Genomic DNA, 12791 nt, shown 5'->3' with positions numbered 1-12791 from the left:
CACCCCGCAACGTGGTGTTAATTGAAGTCAGCGGGAGCCCACCCCGCACTTCAAAACTGACAAAACAATCACCGCCGCCGGCCCGGGAGGCTCAGAAGTGCCGCGCGGGCTTCCCCGTGACGTCAGGGGAGCCGCGCAGCGATTGGTGCCGGCTGGAGCGCATGAGGGGAAGTCGCGCCTCGCAAGGGAGAGAGACCGGAAGCCGTCCGGAGCCTGCAGGCCCACGTTGGAGGACCAGGTGAAGGTTGCGCCGCAAGGAGGAACCGGAGCGGGAGCCCACCCCTCCGGTCCGTGCCCCCCAAAGACAGGGGCTGGCGCAGAGAAGATGTGTTGCTATCTGTGGGGCTCTCCGCATGCTGAAGAGAGCCCCGGGTACAGCCGGAGTCGTCTGGAGCCTCGTGGGCTCCGCGCCATAGTCCCGGGTCCCAGGAGGGGGCCCGGGTGAAGCCGAGGGGGGGGTGCTGTCATCGGCAGGGCTCCCCGTGAACGGAGGAGAGCCCTGTATGTGTGGAGAATCTGCCGGAGCCCTCCAGTGAAGGCGAGAGAAGCCCCGGGCTGCTGGTGAGTGGGGCTCCGTTTTCTGGTGGTGGTGGGGGGGAAATGTCGGGGCACATTGCCGGTGCCCGTCCCCTCGGTTGGTCCCTATGAGGGGACCCCAGTGCCCACGCTGATTTGTGCGTCACAACTGCACCGCGACGGCGGGCAGCTGCAACAGAGGAGGGGCCCTCGTGCCCAGGGCCACAGACTGCACCAGCTGCGCCGCAGAAGCGGGCAGCTGTCACGAGGGCAGAATATTGTTTTAAGTCTTGCTGGGCCTTAGTTTCTGACTTCTGAGCCCCAGAGGTTTTGGGGGCTCCAACGTGACTGTGCTGACCTGATTTGACACCACTGCCCCGCCGGACAGTGGGCAGTGGCAACGGTGGCAAGAGACTGATCTGCCACCTGGGGAACGGGTTGTTTTTGAAGCCAGATTGTGCCTCAGCCCCAGGATAATGCCCCTAGGCTCACAGGTTTGGGCCCATGGTGATAGTGATGATTATGCCTAATGTGCAGGCCTAAGATCCTGTTACGCCTGTTGAGATGCATCTTGTTTATATGCCATGATGTCTACATAACGCAGCTATGCCAAATGCGGTTATCCTCATGATGATGCCCCTACTCATGATTTTATGCCTAATGTTCTAGGCCTTATGGGTTCTGATGCATAATGAGTTTTCATGCCTGCTGTTTTATGCCTACTTTTTACTTGCCACTGATGAAGCCTGAGGTGTTCGGGCACATGGCAATGCCTACTGCATGTGATGTTGCCTATTGTGATGCCATGATGTTTTCGTTGCAGGATGAGTGGTTTACGCCTTAATGATGCCTCATGCAGATGTTTATGCCTAATGCTATGCCTAAGGTGGTGTTCTACTCCTAAGATGCTAATATGTTTATGCAAAGTGGGCCTTGGTCTTCTGTATAATGCACTTATGCTCAGGATGATGCCTAATGCCTTCCCCTGAAGCTGATGGACTTTACGTTTATTCTTTGCACTTACCTTTATCCCCAATGGTACCTTGTGCTGGTTCTGGCAGTGGCCCGATTGGCCCTGCCTTGTAAAGAGTCCCCCGTGAATTGTTACCCGGTGCCGGCTGGCACGGAAGTTATGCACCTGTGTTCTGCATTCTAACGTGTTCTTCTAAATACACAAGTTATTTTTCATGCAACCTGGTGTGGAGTCTCTTTTTGTAGTATGCCTTGTGTGTCGCCTGTGTGTGCTGCGCGGATGCTTTACACATTTCCTCCGGAGTTTGGCCCACACTCTGCCCCACGCTACCCGTGTCTAACAGTATGCGTCCTTTAAGTCTAGAGTAGACAGAAATTCGCCTTTCTGCAAAAGAGGTAATACCTGTTGAATTTTACCATGTGGAAATGGTCTGACTGTATGTAGAAATTTAGCTCCCTGAGATCTAATATTGGTCTGAGAGAACCGTCCTTTTTGGGTAATAGGAAGTAATAGGAGTACACGCCCCACCCTTGGTGTTGTAGCGGTACTGGTTCTATAGATACGTTTAGAAGTAGAGACTGTATCTCTTGTTTGAGAAGGTGTAGGTGGTCCTGTGAAAGTTGGTAAGGAATAGGACTGTCTTCCCCCGACAGGTGTTAAATGGTCTGGGGGGAAGTATAGGTAAGTCACTGTTTTGTATTAGAGGGGGAGTTACGTGTGTTTGACCCTCTACCTCTGCCGTTGTTTCCTCTGTAACCCCCTCTGAAGTAATTTTGAGAGCCAGGGGTTGGTTATTGCCCTTGTAGGTGGATGTAGTCTCTGCGGAAGTATTTTTGGACCCTGCTCGATAGAATGAGCGCCGAAAGGAACCACAGCCTTGTGTTGACTGAAGGGCTCCCATGGATTTGGCCACTTCAGTGTCTTTCTTCTTCTTTTCCATTGAAGAATCTCCCAATGTGCCAAATAGGTGTTTCTTATCAAAGGGTGTATTTAGTATGGAAGTTTGGACGTCAGGTTTGAACCCAGATATGCAAAGTCAGGCGTGCCTTCTTAACAGGACACTGGTGTTTACCGCTCTGGCAGCTGTGTCAGCAGCATCTAGGGAGCACCTTTGATTATTTGAGATAAGTTGTTCCTCCCTTACTAGGTCCTGTGCTTTAGCTCTAAGGGCCAGATGTACGACCCGTTTTTGCATGCGCAAACGGGTTTGCAAACCCGTTTTCGCATGCAAAAATCTATTGGGCCATGTACATAGCCTATTTAGCGAGTAGCAATTTTTTTGCGACTCGTTAAATAAGTTTTGCGACTCGCTATTTGGAAGGGGCGTTCCCTTCCAAAACCGAGTCTCAAAACCATGTACTAATGTTTTGGCGACTGCAAAACACTCACAATTACCACCTACTTCAAGTAAGTGGTAATGCATTCGCAAATGGGAAGGGGTCCCCAGGGGACCCCTTCCCCTTTGCAAATGCATGCAAATTTATTTTTTAAGGGCAGGCAGTGGTCCCAGGGACCACTGCCTGCCCTTAAAATATGAAATGAAAACATTAATTATTATTTTTTAAATGCGTCCCGTTTTCCTTTAATGAAAACGGGCAGCATTTAAAAAAAAACTGTTTAATTTGAAAGCAGTCCCAGACATGGTGGTCTGCTGAGTCCAGCAGGCCACCATCCCTGGGAGGGCTGGCATTCCCAATGGGATCGCAAATTGTGAGAGGCTCATTAATATTAATGAGCCTCTCAATTTGCGACCCCATTGGGAATTGCAAACAGTGCTAACCACACTGTTGTACATTTCATACTGCGCCTCGCAATGTGTCGCAAACTGCAAGGCGCTAAATGAAATGGTCGTACATCTGGCCCATTGTTCTTGGGGTAGAAATTGAACTAATTGTTCCATTTCGTCCCAGTGTGCACGGTCGTATCTAGCTAACAATGCTTGTGTGTTAGATATGCGAAAGAAGTTTGCTACCTGAGAGGCCACTCTTTTCTCAGAAGCATCAAGAAGCTTAGATTCTTTATCTGGGGGTGGAGCATCTCCTGTAGTTTGGGATTTGTCCCTTTTGCGTGTGTTGGACACCACCAATGAGTCCAATGGTAATTGTCCCTTTATGTAGACTCGGTCGGATGGTGCTGACTTATATTTTTTATCTACCCTAGGGGTGAGGATACGTTCCCTGACAGGATCATTAAAGATATCATCTACATGCCTAATCATCCCTTTGAGCATGGGTAACGTGTGTGATGATTTTCGTGTACTGCTAAGGGTTTCAAAGAGGATATCCTCTTCGAGAGACTCTTTGTGTAGTTGCACCCCATGGTAATTAGCTGCCCTACCCAGCAATTCAATGTAGCCTACACTGTCATCCAATGGAGAGGGCCTGGTAGGGTATTAGTCAGGATCATTGCCTGTGGGCGAGTTAGTATTGTAATCGTCCCATCAGTCTGTAGGTATAGGTTGAATATCAACATCATCATCCCCATTGCCATCCCCATCACCCTGATTGTCAGCTGTATGTGGTGGTGAATGTTCAGGTGAAGTTGGCACAGGTAGAAACTAAGGAGAAGGGGGTGATGGAAGAGTAGGAGGAAGAGGAGGAGGGGAAAGGTTAGTTCCAACAGTTCTTTTCTTCAAAGGAATGTGATATTCTTCTTCTACATCAGTCCTTTTTAGAGTCACTTTTGTGGCAATATGTCCAGTTTGAGGATTAATAAACAACACCTTCTGTTCCCGGTCCGTTCTTTTTTGAGTGGATCGTCAAAACTGTGCTTTTTTGGTGAATCAGTCTATTTCGGTACTGAAGGTTTTGAAGCCGACACTTTAGGAGCTGGTGTCTTCGGATCCGAAGTATGTTTCAGTGCCGGACTTTGGCTTCAATGCCGAAGGTTTCGCCTCGGTTCCTGATTTGGAGTGGGACTTTTCGGAGCCGGAAGGCTTTTTTTGCAGTCTTCGGTGTCGAGCCCGAAGGCGGGGCGTCAGAAGCGTGGTCTCGGGGCCGACTGGGGCCCGAGGGCGCAGGTTCGTCCGTAGCCTTCTTTTTCGGTTGAGATGGATGTCAGGTCGAGGGAGTTTCTGTACTTACAGTAAGCTGTTCATGCGGGATGTCTTGATACGGGCTGGAGCCGTACTCGGAAATGCAGATTGGTTCCTGTTCCTCCTCATCCCGATAGCGTTGCAGGCTTCTTCATCCGATTCTGGTCCGAAGAGGTCCGGAATAGAGCTTGTGTGTTGACCCTGCATGTCGCAACATCGAGCCCGACGGTCGCGGAGCGTCTTCTTGGAGCGGAAAGCCTGGCACGTGTCGCAGCCCTGTTCTCTGTGCTCAGGAGACAAGCACAGGTTACATAGTGTGTGTGAGTCAGTGCGGGGGTACTTTGAGTGGCACCGAGGGCAGAATTTGAAGGGAGTTCATTCCATCGACTGCGAGTTGGACCGACGCGGGTAGGCCCGACTGCCTACCACGAGCTCTCCGATCGAAAGAGGGTTTTTATAATTAAACAGGACATGCGAAGAATGGTATACGCGATCGGAAACAATACCGTTGAGGGTGAGTGTCTTGCGCACCAAGGGAAACCAAAGGAACGTTGTCGAACCGGAGCGCAGCGACTAACATCCGAACCCGATGGCAGGAAAAAACAATCTGAAGATGGAGTCGATGCCCATGCGCACTAGCACCGAAAGGAGGAGTCACCTACTTTGAGACTGGAAAGACTTCTTCGAAGAAAAACAAAGTGTAAACATCCGGACCCAACACTAGATGGCGATCTATGCACAGCATGTGACCTACAGCTTACATGCCTCGAACTCTCAATTTCTAACATACAGAACAATTGTACTACTGACTATCAACCCCCAGAATATTGCTGTACAAGAGTATCGAGGACAGACTATCGAGGGACAAAATATCAAAAGGTAAGTGCATATAGGGAAGTATAGATTTACTATTCCTAACGCCACATCTACGAACCTTGAAGTCATAAGTGACGTGTAGGTACATAGACGTGGAGTTAGGTGTAGAAAATCTAGACTTACTTCCATTCAATATCTTTTTTCAATAATTTGCATTCACTAATGTGTTCCATCGATATTCTGAGGCTGATATTCAGGGTGCACACCATTGAGAATATTTCTGACATTGGTGAGATCACTTGTAGGTGAATTTGTGGCTGTAAATCCATGCAAAATGATCCCAAGAAATATTAACACCCCTTCAAAGAAATGATGGGATGGTTGAGTAAGCAAATTGCTCCAAATTGAACCAATCTAGGCAATTTTACCGTTCCAATTAAAGCCACTTTTGAGACTTTTGCTGCCTTGGTGAACCTCACCGTGACTTTATTCTCGAACTCTGGCAGATCACAGAGTACCCTATTCACTAGCAATCTGCTTGGAAAATGAAACAGACCAATAGAAGTCTTGGGGTGAAAAAAGGATACCAAATGAAAGGAATGTCTGAATTATTATGATATGACTACAAACTTGCTATTGAGGACAGAACTGAATGTCAACTCAGAGGGCTATTTAATTTGGTTAACAAATCTATCTGTCCCATTCAGTGTTAGTCAGAGTCTAAACACACTCCAACTGTGAGAGGACAGAAATTCTGTTTTTTCAAGCAACATAAATAAAATAAGCCCAATGAATGCCTCCACCCTCTCCATCTAGTTGCTTCCTAATTTGCAGTCTCTTGTTTATTTTCAGCCAGCTACATTTCAAAAGATGGAAGGAATGTTATCCTCATTGAAAGCAACCAACTCACCATCAGATTCGACATGACACTCAACAGATCACAGCACTACGCGTCTCGACCATTTGCCACCTTTTCAATATTCTTTTCCATTCTAGCACATCAAAAAATGGTCCTGTGCATCTTCTGCTGAATAAACCTAATTTGAGTCCTAGGTCCTTGAAGAATTACAAACTTACAATTAACCTACCTATATTAGCAATGGTTGTGTTTTACCTTTTAGTCTGCACCAAGACTTGCAGCCTGCAATGGGCAGTCTGCATGAGCGAGGTGAGGGTTTCTATTAGGGTGGCTCAATAAATGCTGCAGCCCTTAGAGACCCTCTTTAGCCACCTTGGCCTAGATACCAGGGGTACCACTTACTAGGGACTTACAGGGGGTGCTAAAGGTATTGTCAATTGGGGAAACAATTATACAGTTTAGGGAAAGAGGTCTGGCACTAGGGACCTGGACAGCAGGAACCCTGGTAACTTTCTGTCAAAATTAACAGGCTAACAGGGGCACATTCCTACAAGGGGTACCTGCCTATATATGTAGGATGGGTCAAAGGGAGAAGGCTTATATTTCTTATCGATTCAGGGAGTAACTACTCCTGCCTTCAAAGACTCCTTGAAGGTGTCTGTGGTGGTCTTAGGTCTACCTTTATATATAGGGAGGAATTTCACTTTGTGCTTGGTTTTAGAAAGCGTCTCTACCAAGACGTCATTGCCTTCTGGGGGACGTGCATTTCCACCATATGATAGGTGGGTGCCCTCTATCCTACTTTGTGGTAGGATGTAGTGCTATCCGGAAGGGGGTGGGGGCTGGCCTAGCTGGGTAAAGATCTGAGTGTGTGTTGCCCAAGGGATCAACATTGTGGTCATGCCACAGGTCATCAGTAAGCACCAAGTCATAAGGTGCATCGTAGGGGTGGGCAGGGTGAAGTGGGCTGCCTACCATGTAAGATGTATTGAGTGAACCCTCTGCTGAGTATGGCAAAGGGTAAGTTGAGGAGGAGGTGGTCGTGGTGGGTGGAGAGAAAGAGAGGGAGGTGAAAGTGGTGGAGGGCTAGTGCCCCTGTCTTTGCACCTCTTGAGTTTAGAAGGCGGGGGAAGCTCCACTGCAATTTTCTCCTCAAAAGGTGAAATTCCTCTACCTTGGCACAGAGTTTGGAGGAATTGGAGACAGATTGGTTGTGATCTTGCCTGTCTTAAAGTGGATAAATAGGCATTTCTGGTAAGCTTACAACTTTTTCTGCAGCTGCTGGAGGATGGATTGTTCTGACCCCTCTGACCCAGCCGTCAAGGGTGTTTTCGGCACAAAGTATGTTCTTAGAGTCGATGAAGTTTTCAACATCAAGAGTGGTTTCGACATGGGCTTTGAGGCCAAGGAAGGCTTTGATGCCGAGGAAGGCTTTGATGACAGTACCAAAGGTCCTTTTGGCTTTAAAGGTCTATGTAGAATCATCAGCCTTGAAGGATGCCTCGGTTTGGGGCCTGAAAGAAGGAGCGTTGCAGGCTCTGAAGGAGCAGGTCGGTGCTGACCATGGCCTAAGGGCAGTGGTGGCCCATCTGACTATTTTTTTTAGGAATCGGGTTTGATGCCAAAGGATGCAACCTTTAGGGCATCCTTTCCTTCACTGTTTAAGCATTCTAGGTGACAACATCTTCGAGGGAAGGGGCAAAAGCCCCAAAAAGGTACCACGGCCCTGACGTTAAGATGTCAAAGGAGGTCAGTGTCAGCATAATGTCATTCCGGATAATCGATCGCCTAGTGGAGGTTCTTCTGGTGTTCCTGTAGCTAAAAAGCAACCAAATAGGCCCACAGAAAAGCACTAAAAGTGCCAAACACAGCTTCGTAGGTACACGTCTGAACCTAACAACCTAACTTGGAGTCAATGCCCATTCGTACTGCCAACTAAGGGAGGAGACACTATACCACGTGACTCTAAAGACTTCTTCGAAGAAAAACAACTTGCAAATGTCAGAGACCAACACTACATGGCAGGAGTGTGCAGAGCATATGTAACTGAAATAAGACATGCCACAAACATGGTTTTATTGACTTGAAATGGGAAGGCCACCTTTGGCAGGAAGCTAGAATTTGTCTTCCGGACGACTCAGTTCTTGTGTAACTGAATCAAAGGCTCCTCCACTGTTGAAGCTTACCTTGTGCAAGGAAGTGATTGACACTAAAAATGATACCTTTGAAGAAAGATATTGCATTTCACAAGAATTTAATGGCTCAGAAAGGAGTCCCATTACTAATGAGGACTATATTGATATCTCACATTGGAAACAATGGTGTCTTCAGCGAATTACACTCTTAAGGCCTTCCATGAAGGTCTTAACGACTGGCATTATAAATAAAAATGTAGGTTAATTGTTCTGCATGTAGGTAGCCACTGCTACCAAATGAAGCCCAATAGATGTGAATGCCAACTCTGCCTTTTGATGGTATAACAAACAAAATTTTATGTCTTGAACCAACACTTTCAGAGGTTCTGGTTGTTTATGTATTCAGTGGTGGACAAAATGCCTCCATTTTGCTGCACAACAAGCTCATTTGGTAGATTTGTGAGCATTACGAAGAATATGCATACACTCCCTCAGCCAAGACTCACTTTCCATGTTAGTGAGTTGAGAACTGGCCTTAAAAGGACAAATTATGCTGAGGACAAAAATTGGATTTCCCCCCATTTACTATGAATCCTATACAGTATAGAAGCATTACTGCTGCTTGAGTGTGTATTGGGTATTATTGTTGGCTGCTGCTGTTTATCAGCCAAACATTCAGATATGGAAACACGTGATAGGCCCTGTGGCGCAGATATACTGCAGCCACCAAAGGTACTTTGTATATACCCTCAGGCTCGAAGGGCAGAACATTGATCTGGTACTGTTGTCAACTTACCATAAATCTGCAGTGACCATGGTGTGCAGAATGAATAAGTATGCTATACGTAACTTTAAGATCGTGGGTCAGTATGTGATCTTCTGTTCAAAGCAGTGGACTGATCTCCTGCAAGGCTGACATCTTGAAATGCCCCACTGAGATATAGCAATTGATAGACTTGAGGTTGAGGATAGGCCGCAAGGTGCCGTCCTTCTTTGGAATTAGGAAGTTCAGGGAGAATACCCCAAACCTGCTGGTATGGGGCACCCGTTCAATGGTACCTTTGCTGAGAACGTCTTCTATTTATTTACTCTTCTAGCAGCTGTTGATGCTCGTGACTTATCACATGACAGCGAGGTGTATGTTTCTGGTGGCGTGGTGTGAAACTCCAAGCAGCATCCTTGCTGTACTACTTGATAGGACCCACTTGTTTGATTTTATTTCCTTCCACTAGGGAAGTAATACCCTGATTCTCCACCAACAGGTGTTGTACGATTGGGAAGATGGAGGGTAAGTCACTGCTTGGTGGTAGAAGCGCCCTTTCCAGAGCCCCCTCTACCTCTTCCTCCATTATTGGCCTGGAATCCTCCATCGGAATAGGACTCCTGAGGCCAGCATACTACCTTGTTGAAGCAGGTTTCACACTCCCTAATGTCAATTGTCACCAAAACCGAGCCATATCGAGTTGTGTTTGGAGTGCCCCATAGATTTTGCAGTTTTATGGCTTTATTAATTTTCATCAACATCGTGTCCACCTAAGGGTCAAAGAGGTGCTTGCTATTGAAGGAGACATTATGGTGATGTTGTACCTCTAGGCGGAACCCAGAGACTCTCTATCATGCTTGTCTAGGACTATGATGCTAGTATTGACCTCTCTGGAAGCAGTCAGCTGTGTCAAGCACACTAGCCCCTTGCCGTATTTTTGGTATGCCTCTGAAAGATGCTTTACTAGCTGATTCATTTCCTCCCAATGGTATCTATGATAACTTGAGAGGAGTCCGATAGAGTTGACTATGCATCACTGTGTTACTGACCATACCGCAACATGCTTCCCAGGTGCGTCAAAGTTGTGGCTTGTCCTGTCAGAGGTGGAGTATCTCCCGTGCCTTGTGTGAATACTCTCTTGTATATTGTAAGCATGACTCAAGAAACCTCAGGTACAATGTTCCATGATGCAAATAGGGTAATCTGTCGGCATCTTGTATTTCTTCTCGATTCTGAGGTTCACCACCCTGACCATACTCACCAGCATTGGCCGGTATTGTATGGACCTTTCAATTTTGGACAAGGTCTCCACCAGACTTCCCCCTTCTCCACGACGAGGAGCTCCACTGTATGGTTAACAGCTAATCTTTGTATGACCATGTGGTAGGAGGTCATGTTATTGGGTGGTGAAACCTGACTCTGGGTCCTGCCAGGGATCTTCCCCAACATCACGTGGAGTTGGCACAAAGTAGGAGTCCTGTGAGCCAAAATGGCTTTGATAATCAGTGTGTGTCTATCTGTAGACTGAGTTACGTGGTGAAGTTGACCTCTGTGGCGGTGGTGGAACTGAGCTGGGTGGCGATAGTGGAACCGGGCTAATGTGTTGCTGTAGGCATCTCTAAAAGGTTGATGTGTGTAGTAGTGATACTTAATATCGGAACTGGAGTAGAGAATTGTTTTAGAGACAGCTTCTAAACCGACTCCAGTGTTGAGTGGGTGGCTCAGGATTGAGAAAGTGTGGCTTGAACTCAAGGCTCAGAGCCTTGAATCAAGGCTTCTCCAAAGCGGAGGGGGGCTGAGGAACTTGGAAGGCAGTGGCAGAACCAACTATAAAGGCCTCTTGGTCCCAGTCTCAGGGCTTGATGCCCAGCTCCTGCATGAGCAGTGCTCTGCTTCAGTGCTAGACTCTTTTCAAGGTCAAACTCATGGGGGGGGGGGAGGGGGATTAGGTCAATTGTTGGAAGTTAATCGAGGTACGAATGTCTTTGGTGTCAAAATTGTCCTTAGGGAAGTTTTCCCTTAGGCTCCTGAAGCAGGTTCCTCTGGACACCGGAGCCCTCAGGACTCTGTTCTGCTTTGAGTCAGTCTGGCGGGAATTCTAACTGGCCTTCCCCATTGGAGTAAGTCTCTTGGTCGCCCTCGAGCCACAGGCCAGCATAAATGCTGTAGAGTTGTGGCGCTGCATTTTATAATGTGCCTATCAAAGCTCTCTTCTATAGTGCCTGGTCTTTTTTATTTTTAAATGCCAGGTAGGCCAAGCACATTAACTCATCTACAGGTGGGCAGAGATTGCAAACTCGGTGATGGTACGACCACAAGAATTTAGAATTGCGTTTGCAGCAAAACTGGAAGGGTGTGTTCCCACATACCCATATGCCCTGAGGCATTCTTGTAAAACCTGGTGCCTGGAGAACCCTCCGGTACTGACTGAATTCAAAGTGTCATTGACAATGAAGCTGGTGATTCCAATCACTGGAGTCCAACAGATCTTGACTGTAGGTACGACATTTCCAGGGCAGGAGAAGTACATCCAAAGCTGATGCAGATTCTAAATTATCAGGGACAGAAGCACCGTTAGTCCCACAACTATTTGTTATTGTACCCGCATACTGTTTAAAGGTAGGCACCCCGCATACTGTTAAAATGAAAATGCTTCATGAATAAGAGTAACAGCATCGCAATAAAGGTAAGCTTATATTTTCTTTCTTAAGGTTTTTGGCACTGGAGTCTCCTGTCTTAGCCATGCAGCACTTCTTTAGTATTGAACGTCAGTGGCCCTCATTCCAAATTGAACATCCAGTAAATAGCAATAGTGCAGGGGTCGTTATTCACCTGATGCGCCATTTGCACCTTTCAGTTTTGAACCTCTGAATGAGGGCAAATAGGCTAATTGTGCATACTTCCCTCCATTTTGATCTGCGCAAACTGTAAATGTACATTACTTGCCTACATGGGTCATGCCAGTTGTATGTGCCAAAAACACTCAGTTGCAGTCTGTACCCCAGTTGGAATCCCATTTTGGATGCAAACTCTCATTTCTGTGAACTTAGAATGAGGGTCTGTGGTTTTCAGTGTGGAACTTCTTGTTTGCTTGACTGAAAGTCGATGTGGACGTTTTAGTGTTGAATATTGAGGGCTTAATTCATAAAGTACTCTTACACTTTTGTGTAAGTTTACGATTGCGTGCTATTCACATTCACAAAGGCATTTATGAGTAGTATCCTTACAAGTGCGGAGTCTCCTCACATAAAACGATAGAAAAAGTGTACGTTTACCTTTGTGAATCAGGCCCTGAATGTTTTTGACTCATCGTTAATGGGTGTCTTTCAAGGCCAGTGCTGCTGATTAAACAAATAGCCTCAAATCTGAACGTTTCAATATTGGCAGAGACTGAATCCTTGCACTCCCATTCACTGAATGTTGACATGTTTTTAAAAGCAGCTCCTTTTCCTACTTTGAATAAAAAAAGATGGGATTGAGTGAATGATAATACTATTTCCCCCATATGAAACACACATACATACACGAGGTAATGGAATTCACTTCTAAATGGAATGCCATACCCATTTGACAGTCCCCAACTTTTGATAAAATTAATTGCACTTCTTTCACACCCCCTCCTGCTACCAAATCTCAAGCGATTACAAAGGACACATTGAGTCGGAAAATCATTTCAGAATCACAATGCCACCTTT

At 46.7% G+C, this 12791-nt stretch overlaps 1 protein-coding gene across 3 annotated transcripts in view; it reads right to left on the bottom strand.

Moving 5' to 3' along the window:
* Nucleotides 1-12791, bottom strand: part of LOC146832875 (E3 ubiquitin-protein ligase DTX3L-like) — a 570028-nt gene that overhangs the window by 269552 nt on the left and 287685 nt on the right. The gene's annotated exons all lie outside the window — the stretch shown is intronic.

This window comes from Triturus cristatus, chromosome 4_2 (assembly GCF_964204655.1).
Source record: "Triturus cristatus chromosome 4_2, aTriCri1.1, whole genome shotgun sequence".
Classification (NCBI taxonomy): Eukaryota; Metazoa; Chordata; class Amphibia; order Caudata; family Salamandridae; genus Triturus; species Triturus cristatus.
Note: the sequence above shows the minus strand (reverse complement) of the source record. Positions and strands in the feature narration are given on the sequence as shown.